The sequence below is a fragment of the Sphaeramia orbicularis genome, chromosome 1 (assembly GCF_902148855.1).
Source record: "Sphaeramia orbicularis chromosome 1, fSphaOr1.1, whole genome shotgun sequence".
NCBI lineage: Eukaryota > Metazoa > Chordata > Actinopteri > Kurtiformes > Apogonidae > Sphaeramia > Sphaeramia orbicularis.
The window spans coordinates 7,219,420-7,234,633 of NC_043957.1; the positions used below are offsets into that span (position 1 = coordinate 7,219,420).

The 15,214-nt window shown below is 36.3% G+C and overlaps 1 protein-coding gene across 1 annotated transcript in view; it reads right to left on the reverse strand.

Annotated features, from left to right (window-relative positions):
- Positions 1–7,694, reverse strand: part of cacna1ab (calcium channel, voltage-dependent, P/Q type, alpha 1A subunit, b) — a 331,651-nt gene extending 323,957 nt beyond the window's left edge. The window contains 1 exon segment of the mRNA XM_030154455.1: positions 7,576–7,694. The gene's annotated coding sequence lies outside the window, so the exon portion shown is untranslated.
- Between the last annotated feature and the right edge of the window lie 7,520 nt (positions 7,695–15,214).

A 15,214-nucleotide genomic window follows, 5' to 3' on the forward strand; every position in this document is an offset into this window, starting at 1 on the left:
AGTGGTACAGGTTCTCCAGGGTTCGGTATGCATTGCAGTTCTTAAATCACAGTTCATGGTTCGGTACGGTTCGGATGCAGAGCCCGGCTGGAGGCCGGCTGTGCACCGAAACATAACTGGGAGCAGATGGAGAACCTTAAGGCTCATTTGTTCCTTTATGTACATAAATAGGCTCGTGAGTTTCTAACACCAGCGGCATTGTACCCGTGGTGCCATTGTACAATAGCACCCTCCCATGGTGCAACAGTGGCATTGCACCTGTACACCCTCCCATGCTGCAACATCGGGACAAACATCTGGACACGTGTCGGACACACGTTGGACACAGAACGTCCATTATAGTAGGACTGTCGTGTGTCACTGCCTTCATACTTCCATGCGTCGTTGGAATGAGCGTTTCTCAGTCAGTCCACCAGAGGATGCCGCTCTTATTGTCTATACTGGACAAATACCATGAAGAAGAATAAAGTTTTTGTAGGAGAAGAAGAAGAAGAAAGTCAATAATAACAAACATGTCAACATCAGAGGAGGTTTTATAAATGTGAATGCTAATGTTAATATTCAGAAGGCGAGTTGGAAGGGCTGGGCTCCGCTTCTGGCTCCGCCACGTAGTGCTTTAGCCAAGCTCCGTGACAGTAGAGTTCCTTCAGTCTGTCACCTTGCAAAGCTCTAATATAAACACAAGTTATCCAGAAATGTCATTTGAAAATTACAAAAGAGCCGTACTGCAGTACATGCTCGTATCGGACCATGTGGGGTGGACCGAACGGTATGACAGTATGACATGTACTGTTGCACCCCCACAATAGATAGATATAAATACACACACACACACACACAAGCACACTGACTCGCAAATTTTTTTTTTTTTTTTTTACCAGGCCAATAACGTAGCAACCAACCGATCACATAATAAGTTATTACGTTATTGGCCAAAAGTTACTACACTATCAGTTCAGGACTTTTATTATGATATTAGCCTATTACATTTTAAAAATGGCAAATTTATTATTTTATCGGCCGTTATTACATTATTGGCTTCTACAACAGGTTTTGCTAAATATAGGCATTAGTGTGGAAATAAAAAGGGAAACACTGGAACACAGATGATCCTGCTCCTCAGTGTGTGCATCCTCAATTTTCTATATTGCTGCAACAGTTTTTCATCAGTTAATACAGTCACATAAATCTGAACTCAGTTTATTGGGAGTCCTTAAAGGTACAGTGTGGAACTGCTGGAACCTCAGGTGGCAGAAAATACCTGCATCTATGCAAAGACAAACCTGTTTATCTGTTCTGGTGTTCCTTTTACCGAACAGCTGGCACTGTGGGACAAAAAACCTGGGCTGTATCTTTAGCGATTTTCAAATACTTCGTTTCCACAACCTGCCAAAATAGCGAGCACCTCAACTTCTCTGTCGTCACTTACATCGAGCAACGAGGTAGAAAAATAAAAACATTCATGAATTGAACATGAAAAGATTTAAGATACGGAGAAGCCCCGCCCCCTTCTGCAGGAGGCTACTTCCATTTTTGTCCTCTGTCGGCTCATGGAGGGAAAAAATGTTGTCGATAATGGCAACGCCCAGCAAGCAGTACCAGTGCTATGTATATTTAAACCAGATCAGTGGTTCTCAAACTTTTTACAGTGGAGTACCCCCTGAAATAGACTTTTTTATCCAAGTACCCCCAACTCTGGCTTCAGCGTTTCTGACTGATAAAAATGAGTCCAAATGTGTTCCTGTGCCAAAGGTGTCTGTTTATATTTACATAACTGTGTAAACAAACAACATATATTTAACTGTAATATCTTTAAAAAAAAACACATTTTTTAAAGTAAATTTTGCACATAATATAAACTGAAAAGTGCCCTCTTTCATTGAGAAGAAAAATAAATAAATTGGTCATTAATTAATAAATGAACCTTTCATCAACATAAAATAATTCCTTACCTACTCAAATAAACTCATTTGAATCATATAAAATATAAATGTTCTTCAAATGTTACCAAGGCTTCAACAAGATGATTGAAAATAAAACTATTATATCAATGTATTTATATGAACTTATTTTTTATTTATTTATTTTTTGTACAGTTGTTCTATGTCTTTTAGTCTATTCTTGTATTTTACTCTTATTTTGGTTTTTATGTATTCTTCTGTACAACACTTTGGTCCACTTGTGATTGTTTTACAGTCTTTTACAAATAAAGTTGGATTGGATTACTTTAATTCTCATTATTTATTTTGTATTCTGCATATGATGACTTATTTAATGGATTTTTACAAAAACATTTCAAGTACCCCCAGGGCTTCTTCCAAGTACCCCACTTTCGGAACCTCTGCTTTACGTTAAATGTAATCGAACAGATAGTTTTATTTTGACTGACTGTGCACTATTTTATTCAACTATAATCAGTAATTTGATTGATTATTTGAAAAAACACTCTAAAAATCTTACACACTGTACCTTTAAAACAAATGCCTCAGCCTTCCTGTCGCTTCTATAACGTACAGAGCTGCTTCTTTTCAATGCCGGCGTCTACATGACCCACCTCTGGACATAAACACTTCAAAACTACATAAATCTGTCTGCGCTTCTTTACAAGAACACGTAAACAATCACTGGATGAATTTCTACAATTTCACGTCCAAACTGCAGCTGCTCTACGTTTCCAGTTCAACATTCAGCTGTCGATACAGACATTCTCCAGTATTTTCTCCATATTTTCTCTCGGTTTGATGTGAAAAAAATCATATTCCATAATGCCTATAAATAATGACAACTTCAAATTTTTGTCTTTGTTTTAGTGCAAAAAAAATAACATTATGAAATTATTTACATTTCCAAACTATCCTGTAACAATAAAATGTGAATAACCTGAACAAATATGAACAACCTGAAATGTCTAAAGAAAATTCAACACAATTTGAACTCTTTTCTGCCTGTTCCTCAGTGTTTAGTGTCTTTGTGGATCTGATCCAGAATGCACATGGACAAATGATAAGCTGAGACATAATATTGTTAAAATCGCACTGATTTTTCTTAAGAAATTTCCGTTTTTTCAGGTTATCACCTCCGCCAAGGAGGTTATGTTTTTGTCGGTGTAGGTTTGTTTGTCTGTCCGTGTCCAAGATAACTCAAAAAGTTATGGATGGATTTGGATGAAAATTTCAGGAAATGTTGATACTGACACAAGGAAAAAATGATTACATTTTGGTGGTGATGGGGGGGGCATGGGGGCCCACTGATCTGCCTTGGCAGAGGTCTGTGCTCTCCGAGTGCTTCGAGTTCACATCTTTTTTGTTTGGATGGTTTATAAAAATAAGTATTTTCAAAATGTGCAGTTGTCATTATTTATAGGTTATTCTGTTTTTGTTTTACTGGTCCAGCCCACTGGAGATCAAATCAGGCTGAATGTGGAACCTGAAAGAACATGAGTTTGAGAACCCTGGATTAAAGACTTGGTAAATTCATTTTAATTTGTGCCCTCCAGAGGCTCTTAATTGCAGCCGTTCCTACTCTGCAGTTCCAGAACAAAGTGGCAACAAATCAAATCCATTCTTATAAATGACATTAATTTGGGTTTTCTTTGAGACAATACTATTTTTTTTTTACTTTTATTTTATTTTATTTTTTTTAATTTTTATTTTTCAGGGACCGTGAACAGAAAACATTAAACCCAGAGTAGAGATGTTTTGGACCAGTTTACAGCCTTCTCTCTCATCTCCATCTGTAGTCACTGTCGCAGGCAAGAAGGACATGAAAAAGGGAAACAGCACGAGAGAATTTTAAAAAAGCTGATTTTAGTGGTTTAATCATAAAACACTGTTGCCACTTTATTTCACTGCTACTGCTGCTCATGCACCAGCACTTTTACTGTTACAGCTGCTGCATACTGACATTTGGACATATTAACAACTTATTTTATATATATAGTACCTTTATTCTGCCATACTTAACATTATATTCTATTTGATATTTTTGTTTTTTATGTTTCTTATGCTACAAACCCAGACTTGTCTAACTATATTAAGAACTTATTTTATTATGTTTCATATATATAATTTTTTTAATTGTAACTTTTTTCCACCCTACTTACCTTTATGTTCTATTTTCTGTTCTTATTCTTTATTTTTCTTATGCTACAAACCCAGACCTGTCTAACTATATTTGTTCTATCATGTACCATTGATCAAATGACAATAAAACTGAGTCTGAGTTTGAGTGGATACAAACTAAATGCTTGAGTTTGCTTTGTTTACGCTGAAACACATGTGATTAAACTCATGGATGGACTTCCTTATTACGGAAGCATAGTGCATTCACACACACAAAAATTTGGCTCTGTTTTTCCGAATTAACAAGAAAATTATCTTGTAATTACGAGAAAAAATAAAGAAAAAAATCAGCTCTGTTTTTCTGAATTAACGAGATACTGTTTTCTGAAAAAATAAAAATTCGGCTCTGTTTTTACGAGATAGTTATCTTGTTAATTCAGAAAAACAGAGCTGAATTTTTTTAAACTTATTTTTTCTCATAATTCTGAGATAATTATCTCGCTAATTTGTGTTTTTTGTGTGAATGCAATACGCTTCCGTACCTTATGGACTGATATCAGCAGTATGATATGAAGATAATTTTGTGTCTTTATTATTCAAGCAACGAAAAAAAAACAGGCAAACACAAGAAAAGCACTCAGAGAGCGCAGACCTCCGCCAAGACAGATCCCCCCCACACACACACACCCATCACCACCAAAACTTAATCATTTCTTCCTTGTTCCACTATCAACATTTCATGAAAATTTCATGAAAATCCATCCATAACTTTTTGAGTTATCTTGCTAACAAACAAACAAACACGCAAACAAACAAACACGTACGCACGCAAACACACAAAGCAAAGTGATCACAACACCTCCTGGCAGAGGTAAAAAAAAAACTACAGTTTAGAAACAAAAAAAGTCAAGAATTGAAAAAAAAAATGAAGGTTTAAACATTTTTAATCTTAACAAAATGGATTGTGTTCTTATTTTCTTTCATTTCAAATCTGAAACATCTGTTTGCAAAGCCAAAATGTTATGTCATTTTAAAAGTTTTGTTTCAAAGTCCAAAGCTTTTGTATCTCTAAATCTTGTGCGAATGATTTGATCGTAAGTTCAACTGAAGGTGATGGGCGGGACCTACAGGAGCAGAAGGCTGGATTTCTATTGGTTGCTTGCTTCAGATTGACAGAGTGGTGAAGCAAAAAAAAAAAAAAAAAAAACATGCTAAAAATGCATCGATACCCAGAATCTATGGTCTGGGTTTAGCCTTTCAAGGTCACTAAAGGTCAAAGGTCACAGCACCAAATCAAAGCCCATCTGTGACTTCCTGTCTGTTACCAATAGTAAATATTTCAATATCTTCAACTGTTTTGAAGTTACAGCACTTTGAAATGTGTCCCATTCTAAACTAATGGGGGATTCAGAAAATGTCAAAAATGTATTTAAAAAAAAAAAATCAGTATTTCCCAATTCTTTGAACAAACTTGGTCGACCTTACCCCAGAGATGTTCCACAACAAATATGGAGTCATTCTGTCGGTTTCAGAGAAGAAGATTCTGGAAAAAGTGTTTACGGACGATAACTGATACCAATATTCTATCAGAGCCTTTAGTTGGACTAAAAAACCAGCTGTTTATACAGAAGGAATGTGTGACTTTTACTTTGATATAATCTGCAAAAACCACCGAACCACTGACGGATATTAGATTTACTGAGAAGATGACTTTACGTCCAACTCAACTACATGTGAATCCCAAGAAAAGTGTCTGTTTCAGTCCAATCTGTCATTAACTGAACGTAAAACAATCATCTCCATCCTGTCACTGATCCAGCTGTTCAATTCTGTTCAACTTGCAGCTTATTTTCTTCATGTTACTTATTATTTTGTTGATTTCTTATAAGTTTTTGTTTATTTTATTGATCAGTTTGGCTGTTTTTGATCATTGTGTTGCTTATTTTGTTCTTTTTTACTTCATTTTTTTGACTATTATTTATTCTTTGGTGCATTTTTCATTCATTTTAATTCATTGTTGAGTTTGTCGTCTATTTTATTATTTTTTCTTCAGTTCTGTTCAACTTGTAGCTTATTTGGTTGATATTACTTATTTGCTGATTTCTTATAAATTTTCGTTCATTTCATTGACCAATTTGACTGTTTATTCATTTTGTTGCTCTTTTTATTCATTTTTTACTTCATTTTTAGCACATTTTTTTACTACTATTAATTATTTGATGCATTTTTCATTCATTTTTATTAATTGTTGAGTTTGTCATCCATTTTATTATTTTCTCTTCAATTCTGTTCAACTTGCAGTTTATTTTGTTGATGTTACTTATTATTTTGTTGATTTCTTATAAATTTTTGTTTATTTTATTGATCAGTTTGACTGTTTTTGTTCCTATGGTTGATTTTTTTTTTTTTTACTTAATTTTTGTAAATTTTTTGACCACTATTTATTATTTCGTGCATTTTTCATTCATTTTTATTATTGTTGAGTTTGTCATCTATTTCATTATTTTGTTGATTTCTTATAAATTTTTGTTCATTTTATTGCTTGTTTTATTTTATTTTATTTTTTTAATTTCATTTTTAGTAAATTTTTTTGACTCATTTATTACTTGGTGCATTTTTCATTCATTTTTATTCATTGTTGAGTTGGTCTATTTTATAATTTTTTTCATCAGTTCTGTTCGATTTGTAGCTTATTTTGTTGATGTTACTTATTTTGTGGATTTCTTATAAATTTTTGTTCATTTTATTGATCAGTTTGACTGTTTTTGTTCATTTTGTTGCTTATTTTATTTTTTTTACTTCATTTTTAGTAAAGTTTTTTTTAGCTCTTATTTATTATTTGGTACATTTTTCATTCATTTTTATTCATTGTTGAGTTGGTCTATTTTATCATTTTTTTTTCATCAATTCTGTTCAATTTGTAGCTCATTTTGTTGATGTTACTTATTTTATTGATTTCTTATATATTTTTGTTCATTTTATTGATCAACTTGACTTTTTTTTGCTCATTTTGTTGCTTATTTTATTCTCTTTTACATCATATTTATTCCCATTTCTGGACTACTATTTATTATTTTATGCATTTTTCAGTCATATTTATTAATTGTTGAGTTTGTTGCCTAGTTTATTATGTTCTCTTCGATTCTGTTCAACTTGTAGCTTATTTTGTTGTTACTTATTTTGTTGATTTATAAATTTTTGTTCATTTTATTGATCAGTTTGACTGTTTTTGTTCATTTTGTTGCTTATTTTATTTATTTTTTTACTTATTTTTTAGTAAAGTTTTTTTACTCTTATTTATTATTTTTTACATTTTTCATTCATTCATATTCATTTCATTATATTTAATCCATATAAACCCAGTGTGTCCATCCGCTGTCATTGATCCAACTCAAACATGGGTGATTGTCTGACTCTCTTCATAATTAAATCCATCATTCAACTCTTTGCTCTCTATCATTTGACCTGCTGACATGCAGAGGTATACAACCGCATCATCCAACCCTCACCTCACCTGTCCGTCAGGTGCGGAGCCGTGCGCCGGCTGCTACTCCTGCGGGCTCCGGGGACTCCAGAGCCGCCCACCGGCTGCGGATGCTGCTGTCCCGGTCCCGGTCCCGGCCCCGGCGGACGGTCACCTGTCGGGCGGAGGAGGCGGCGGCTGGGAACCGGTGAGCGGCGCTGGCAGAGGCGGACGGGCGGAGGACGGAAACCGGCGGCGTGTGTTCCAACAGCGGAGGAGAAGGAAACTCCATGTTCACATCCAGAACATCCTCAGGTCCACAGAAGAACTGAGGAAGGAGGGAAGGAAGGAAGGAAGGAGGGAGGGTCCGACCGAGGAGAGGAGGAGGAGAAGCCGGCACCGGAGCATGGAGTGGAGGAGTGGAGGGAGGCGGGGTTTGGGGCTGGAGGATGCGTCTGTGCGCGCGCTGACACCCCCCCCCCCCCCCCCCCCCCCCCCCCCCCCACACACACACACACACACACACACACACCTCTTTTTTTTTCTCTCTTTGCCTGGTTTTAAAGGAAAACTATGTAAGATTTGTCCCTTAATTAACCTTTTCATGCACGAATTATGAGAACCTTAATCAAATTTTTTCCTGAGTGTTTTTATTCCTCTTTAGATATGAAAAAACAATGCGATTGAAAATTTTCTTCTGAAAAATAAATACAAATAAATAAATAAAATAAAAAATAATTTAAAAAATTAAAAAAAAAAAAATGCATAAAAAAATAATAATGAAAAAAAATTCTTATGAACCTATTTTTCATGAAGTTGCAGAAATGTCCACTCAGCTGGACACCACACGTTTAATTTTTGATGCACAGAAACATGTCTTTACTGATAAATTGTGAGAAAACTCTGGGGAGGGCTTGTAATTCTGGGGGTTTATGATCAGGAGAGATCTACATAATGTTACCAATTCATGTCAGAAAAGATATGTAGTGTCTTAAAACTTTAATAAAGATATGTGTAAAAAAAAAAAAAAAAAAAAAAAAGAAAAAGAAAAAATGAAAAGAAAAGAACAACAAAATCCATGAATATACAAGAGAACAGCTGTAGAATAGTGGTCTACTGTAGTGACCACTATGCATGAAAGGGTTCATCATCTCAGTAGTACTAGTGGTGGTTAACTGTCTGCCAGGGTTCTTAAACTCCTGTTCTTTCAGGATCCACATTCAGCCTGATTTGATCTGCAGTGGGCCGAACCAGTAAAATAATAACAGAATAACCTAGAAATAATGACAACTGCTAATTTTTGTCTTTGTTTTAGTGCAAAAAATCCCATTAAATTATGAAAATACTTACTTTTATAAACTATCCAAATAAAAAAGATGTGAATAACTTGAAAAAACTGAAATTTCTTAAGAAAAATCAGTGCAATTTTAACAATATTCTGCCTCCACTTCTCATTTGTCCATGTGCATTCTGGATCAGATCTACAAAGACACTAAACACTGAGGAACAGGCAGAAAAGAGTTCAAATTGGGCTGAATTTTCTTTAGACATTTCAGGTTGTTCAAATTTGTTCAGGTTATTCACATTTTATTGTTACAGGATAGTTTGTAAATGTAAATATTTTCATAATTTAATGTTATTTTTTGCACTAAAACAAAGACAAATTTGATGTTGTCATTATTTATAGGCATAATTATGGAATTAAATCTGTCATCAGATTTTGAATTATAAGACATTGAATTTCTAACACTGATTTTTTTGCACTGAAATTAAGTATTTGAATTTTTTTTTGCACTGAAATTAAGTATCTGCATTTTTTGCACTGAAATTAAGTATCTGAATGTTTGCATCTGAATTTTTTTCATTCTAAATTTATGAACATAGTTGAATTCAGAGACAAACAATTCAGATACTTAATTTCAGTGCCAAAAAAATTCAGTGCTAGAAATTCAATGTCTTCTATAATTCAAAATATAATGACACACATTTACTTCCATAAATCATGTAATGTTCTTTTTTCCACATCAAACCAAGAAGTCATTCTTTTTTGTCGGTTCTTCTGCTGTTATTATTTGACAGTAGATCATATTGGTCTGTATGTGGAACCACAACTAAAATGAGTTCCACAGCCTTGACTGTGGAATTTATGCACTTTGTAAATTCACCCCAGGGGTCGGATTGGAACCCTTGGTGGGACGCAGTTGGCCCCGGGATGCATGTTTGAGACCCCTGAACTACACGGTGGAGATGTGCTTCTTGTTTTCATCCCCAGATCATGATCACACCACAAACAGCAAAATAGGAACACTAAAAAAAAAAAAAAAAAAAAAACAGGACCAAGGCTCCCGTCGTCCAACAGCATATTAAAAGACATTAACTGACATTTGTTTGACCTTTGAAGGTCACTCAAGGTCAAAGGTCATGGCACCAAATGAAAGCCCATATGTGACTTCCTATCTATTACCAATAGTAAATATATTATCTTCAACTGTTTTCAGGTTAATGTGTCCCATTATAAACCAATGAGGATTTGTAGCCTTTTAAAAATTCATGAAATATTCCAAAAAATCAATATTTCCCAATTCTTTGAACATACTTGGTCGACCTTACCCCAAAGATGTGCCACAACAAATATGAAGTCATTCTGACAGTGTCAGAGAAGAAGATTCTTGATAAAGTGTTTACAGACGATAACTGATACCATTATTTTTATCAGAGCCTTTAGTTGGACTAAAAAATTTGCTGTTTATGCGTAAGGAATGTGTGATTTTTACTTTGATATAATCTGCAAAAGCCACCGAACCACTGGTGGATATTAGATTTACTGAGAATATGACTTTACATCCAATTCAACTACTGTACATGTAAATCCCAAGAAAAGTGTCTTTTTCAGCCCAATCTGTCATTAAATGAGCGTAAAACAAGCACCTCCATCCACCATCTTAGTAGCACTAGTAATGGTAAACTGTCTGGGTAGTACTAGTAATAGTGAAATGTGTTATAAACCAATGGGGATTTGTAGCATTTACAAAATTCATGAAATATTCCAAAAAAATCATTCATTTATTCATTCATTTTCTGAACCCACTTTATCCTCACTAGGGTCACGGGGGTCGCTTGGAGCCTATCCCAGCTCCATAGGGGCAAAGGCGGGGTACACCCTGGATAAGTCGCCAGTTCATCTCAGGGCTGAACATATAGAGACAAACAATCACTCTCACATTCACACCTATGGGCAATTTAGATTAACCAATTAACCTATCAGTGCATGTCTTTTGGATGGTGGGAGGAGCCAGACTACCCACAGAGAACCTACGCAGACACGGGGAGAACATGCAAAACTCCACACAGGAAGGTCCCACCCCCTCTCGACTGGTGTTGGAATCGAACCCAGGACCTTCTTGCTGTGAGGCACATGAGTGCTAACCACTGCACCACCGTGTCACCCCAAACCAAAAACAAATCAATATTTCCCAATTCTTTGAACACACTTGGTAGACCTTACCCCAAAGATGTTCCACAACAAATATCCAGTCATTCTGACCGATGGTTTCAGACAAAAAGATTCTAGAAAAATAGTTTACTGATGGACGACCGACGATAACTGATACCAAAAGTTTATCGGACCACCACCTTTTCATGAACCCTCTGTGATGTTTTTTTTTTCCTCCTAATTGATTCCTTTGTCTGTGGAACTGCTGTTGGGTCGATCTCAGGTGTGTGTCTTTAAGAGAATAAAGGGAGGAGATTAGGAGGGCAACAGTGAACGATGGAGGTAATTTTAGGCAACTAGGCTAAAGCAGCAGGACCAAAGTCACAGGGATTCAACCAGGAAGTCTGATCCTGCAGGAAAAGCCGTCTGAAAACACTGGACTGGCAGCAAACTAAGCATGTTTTCTGCAGTGCTTCACTCTGATCCTTCTGTCAGGTTGTGTTGAAAAGCTCTACTTTTGTGTCTGGGTGTGTGACGGCCTGCAGGATGATGCCCCCCTCAGCACCTTGACCCCAACACTTCTGCTGTTTTACCTTTTAGCCCTGACAACTGAGGGCTGTAGGCATGCTGTACAGTCAGGTTTTTGGGTTGTTTTTTTTTTTTTTTTCGGACACACACATTAGGGATTCAAAATGTGCAGAGGTTCAAGCGGTTTAACCTCATTTAAGGACACACAAAACAGCCCGGCTGTCGTACTGCAGAGCCTCAGCAGGGACCATGTCCACACATACAGCACACACACAAGCAAATGAAGTCCAATCCACCACGACTGCAGCGTTGACGCTGCTCTGCCACAGCAGTCCAACACCAACCACATTAAACAGACGGGTTTAACCCATAAACACCCAAACATGCACCAACTACAACCGCATACTGATGGAACTAATACCTGTTGATCCACTAATCCAATGGAATACGAAATGAGCTTATTGCACCTTTTGTCCAATGTGGGTTCCTATTGCAAACGGCAATAAACTGAACTATCAAGCCACGTCAATAATTGGTGTAAAATACACTTCTTCATCTTTTCATGGTCATCAAATATGACTATATTTGGACGTTCAGAGGCTCTGTAGTTACTGGGGAAACACCGTCATTTTCTACAACATTGATTCACCAGTAAAACCCATGGAGTTAAAATATTAAATAATAAGAATAAAAAGAAACAATAAATAAAATGAACAAAAATGAATCAAAATTTTACAAAATCTTAAATTACGTGGACAAAATAAGGCAAAAATGTACCAAAATTAAGTAAAAAAAAAAAAAAAAAGTCAAAAATGCAAAAAGAGGAACAGAAACAGCCAAACTGATCAACAAAATGAACAAAATAAATAATAAACCAACAAAAAAAAATTTCAAAGCAACAAACTGAATGAAACGGAAGGAAAAAATAATAAAATAGACAACAAAATGAACAAAAACAGCCAAAATAATCAAGCAACAAGAACAAAATAAGCCACAAATTGAATGAAATTGAATAAAAATAAATAAATAAACAAACAAACCCATGGAGTTGGATCAACGACAGTGGATGGACACACTGGGTTTATGTTCAGTTAATGAGAGATTTTGATGAAAATGTCAGTTTTTCTTCAGTTTTCTGTTTTTTTATGTAATAATCCTCAATTTTAATCTGAGTTTTAATGAACATCTACATGATTAGTGAATTAAATCTAGAAAACTACCTGATTTATACTGAAAAATACAAAATACAGAGGATAATATTAGAATAAATGGTGATAAATCATTTAACAAGGGTTAACTTGAGAGAAAAAATAATAATTAGGGAACTGACACAAAAGTATCACTGGGTCTTTATGGGTTCAGAACAGTCATGGGGGGTTCTTCAGGTTGGAACATGTATCAGGTGGAACTAATGTTTGATGGACTCATTTTATGAACGGACATTAAACCAATCTGTTACCATGGTGATCTGTCACTAGACTAGACAAAGAGTTTAGGTTTGGACAAAGGACAAGGACTGGACTGGAAAAGACACATGGACACACAGGTTTGTGTTTTGGACCAGTTTGGACTTAAATGTTCTCACATGTCCAATGGAAACGGGCTCATGAACCCACTGGTATTGGTCACATGTTCATCTTTAGCCTCTTTTACACACAGATCCAGGTCAAAGGTCAGATGGTGATCCTATCTTTTTTCCTCCATTTTCTGATTTCCACAGACAACGGAGGAACAGAGGTGAGACAGGCTGGACTTTTACACAACGGACCTGCATTCTGGAATCAAAGGGGCGGGGACACAGCGGAGAGTCTGACAGATAACGTGTGCGTTGGAAATACTCGGTGCATAGTGGTGTTGCTAACCTCACCAGAGTTGTCCCGTCTTTCATCGTTCCACAGATGTTCTCATGGATAGAGTCCTCCACCTGAAAAGACAACAGCTGGTGGATCTGAGTGTGTCCCCAGGTCCACATCTGTCTGGTGGCGTTAAGGTAAGACTTTATTGATCCCATCATGGGCAAATTTAACAGTTTACAGCAGCAATATGCAACAGACCAGTGCAAAGGAAAGGCAGGTAGAAATAAGACCCAGCTATGGGTTTTCTGTCCACATTTGTGGACAACACTTTCACAACTTTATACAAAAAAAACTGTCCACCACAAAGAACGTTCCATAAAAATTTTAAAAACTGCATTAGAAAAAACTGTTGCATCAGGATGTATCAAATATAGGCACTTATTTAATAAAAAACAAAAAACCTTGTACTTTGCTGACATTTCCTGGGTCTTAGAAGGTTAAGTAAAAAATTTAAAGACATGTTGATTTGTTTGTTTACTGTACATGGCCCACAGTCATTTTTAAAATTGTCCCTCGGTGCGGGGGTCGCACACACAATACGTCATCCAAATGTCCTCCCTTGGTTGGAACCAGAGGTGTTCCTTTTCCATAGCATTCCTGAATCCTGGTTCCACCTTTATCAGGGCTCTGTTCCAACCTTCAGAGGAGTTCCAGAGGTGGAACCACATGATCCACCATTTTATTTACACAGACGATGGGACAGAAGAAAGGAGGAATATTCCAGAACAGAGGTGATGTGGAAAAGAGGCTTCTGTTACCAAAATGTGTTTGTTGTTCTTAAAAAAAAGTAGCTTTATTGTCTTAGTTGTGAGATAATTGTACATTTTAAATTTTTATTTGGAAAAATATTGTCTCAGGGAACAGGGAGGTTGAGTTTATTTGTATTATTCAAGCAAAAATCTAAGTTATTACCTGTTATGTTTTCATCGGGGTTTGTTTGTTTGTCTGTCTGTTAGCAAGATAACTCAAAAAGTTATGGATGGATTTGGATGAAATTTTCAGGACATGTTGATACTGCCACAAGGAACAAACGATTAAATCTTGGTGGTGATGGGGGGGGGGGGGCTGATCTGAACAAAAAATTATTCAAGGAAAAGCAAAAGAAGTATTTTCCTTGGTACTTCTTGGTTCACCTGGACTGGTTTAGCTAAACTGGAAGAAGAACTACCAAGAAAGACGATGACCTGAGCAAATGAGAACCTACACAGACAAAAAAGTACTATTACGATATTGATGTTTCTTTCAATAAAAGTTCTAATTGCACCATTACTGTTCTAATGTTGTTGCGGTTGGGGGAGGGGGGCTGGAGGTTTATGGTCCTCCAAAGGGGGACCCACAGAAAAAGACGGAGAAATGTGTGTTGAAGAGACATGTGGTTGCTTTTCTTCCCAAACTGATGTGAACAGATGAAGGCGGCAGAGCTGGATAGTGTTTCCTCAGATCTGTGGTGCTGTGGTGCCCTCTAGTGGTCCTACTGTGGAACTTCATGTCCCAGTCATCTCCCACCTTTCGGCCGGGCCCAACAGAGCACAATGCCAGAGATGACATTGAATTAACCCCTTCGTGCATAGTGGTCACTACAGTGGACTATTCTTCAGCTGTTCTCTTATACATTCATGGACTTTGTTGTTTTAGTTCCATATCTGCCAACACAGTGAACGTTTATGCATCATCTCATACACTGACATTTCGTCCATTACTGTGACTTTGCTGTTCTTGATAAACCTGATCTGCACAAACATGTTTGAGTGGAAGTCAGTTACTTGTTATTATTGTAAGACTGTAATTAACGGTTGTTCTTTTGTTTTGCATATTATCTTCATGAAGTGAGTTGTGACTAGTATTAGGGTATGTTAAGATGTGAGTAAGCATC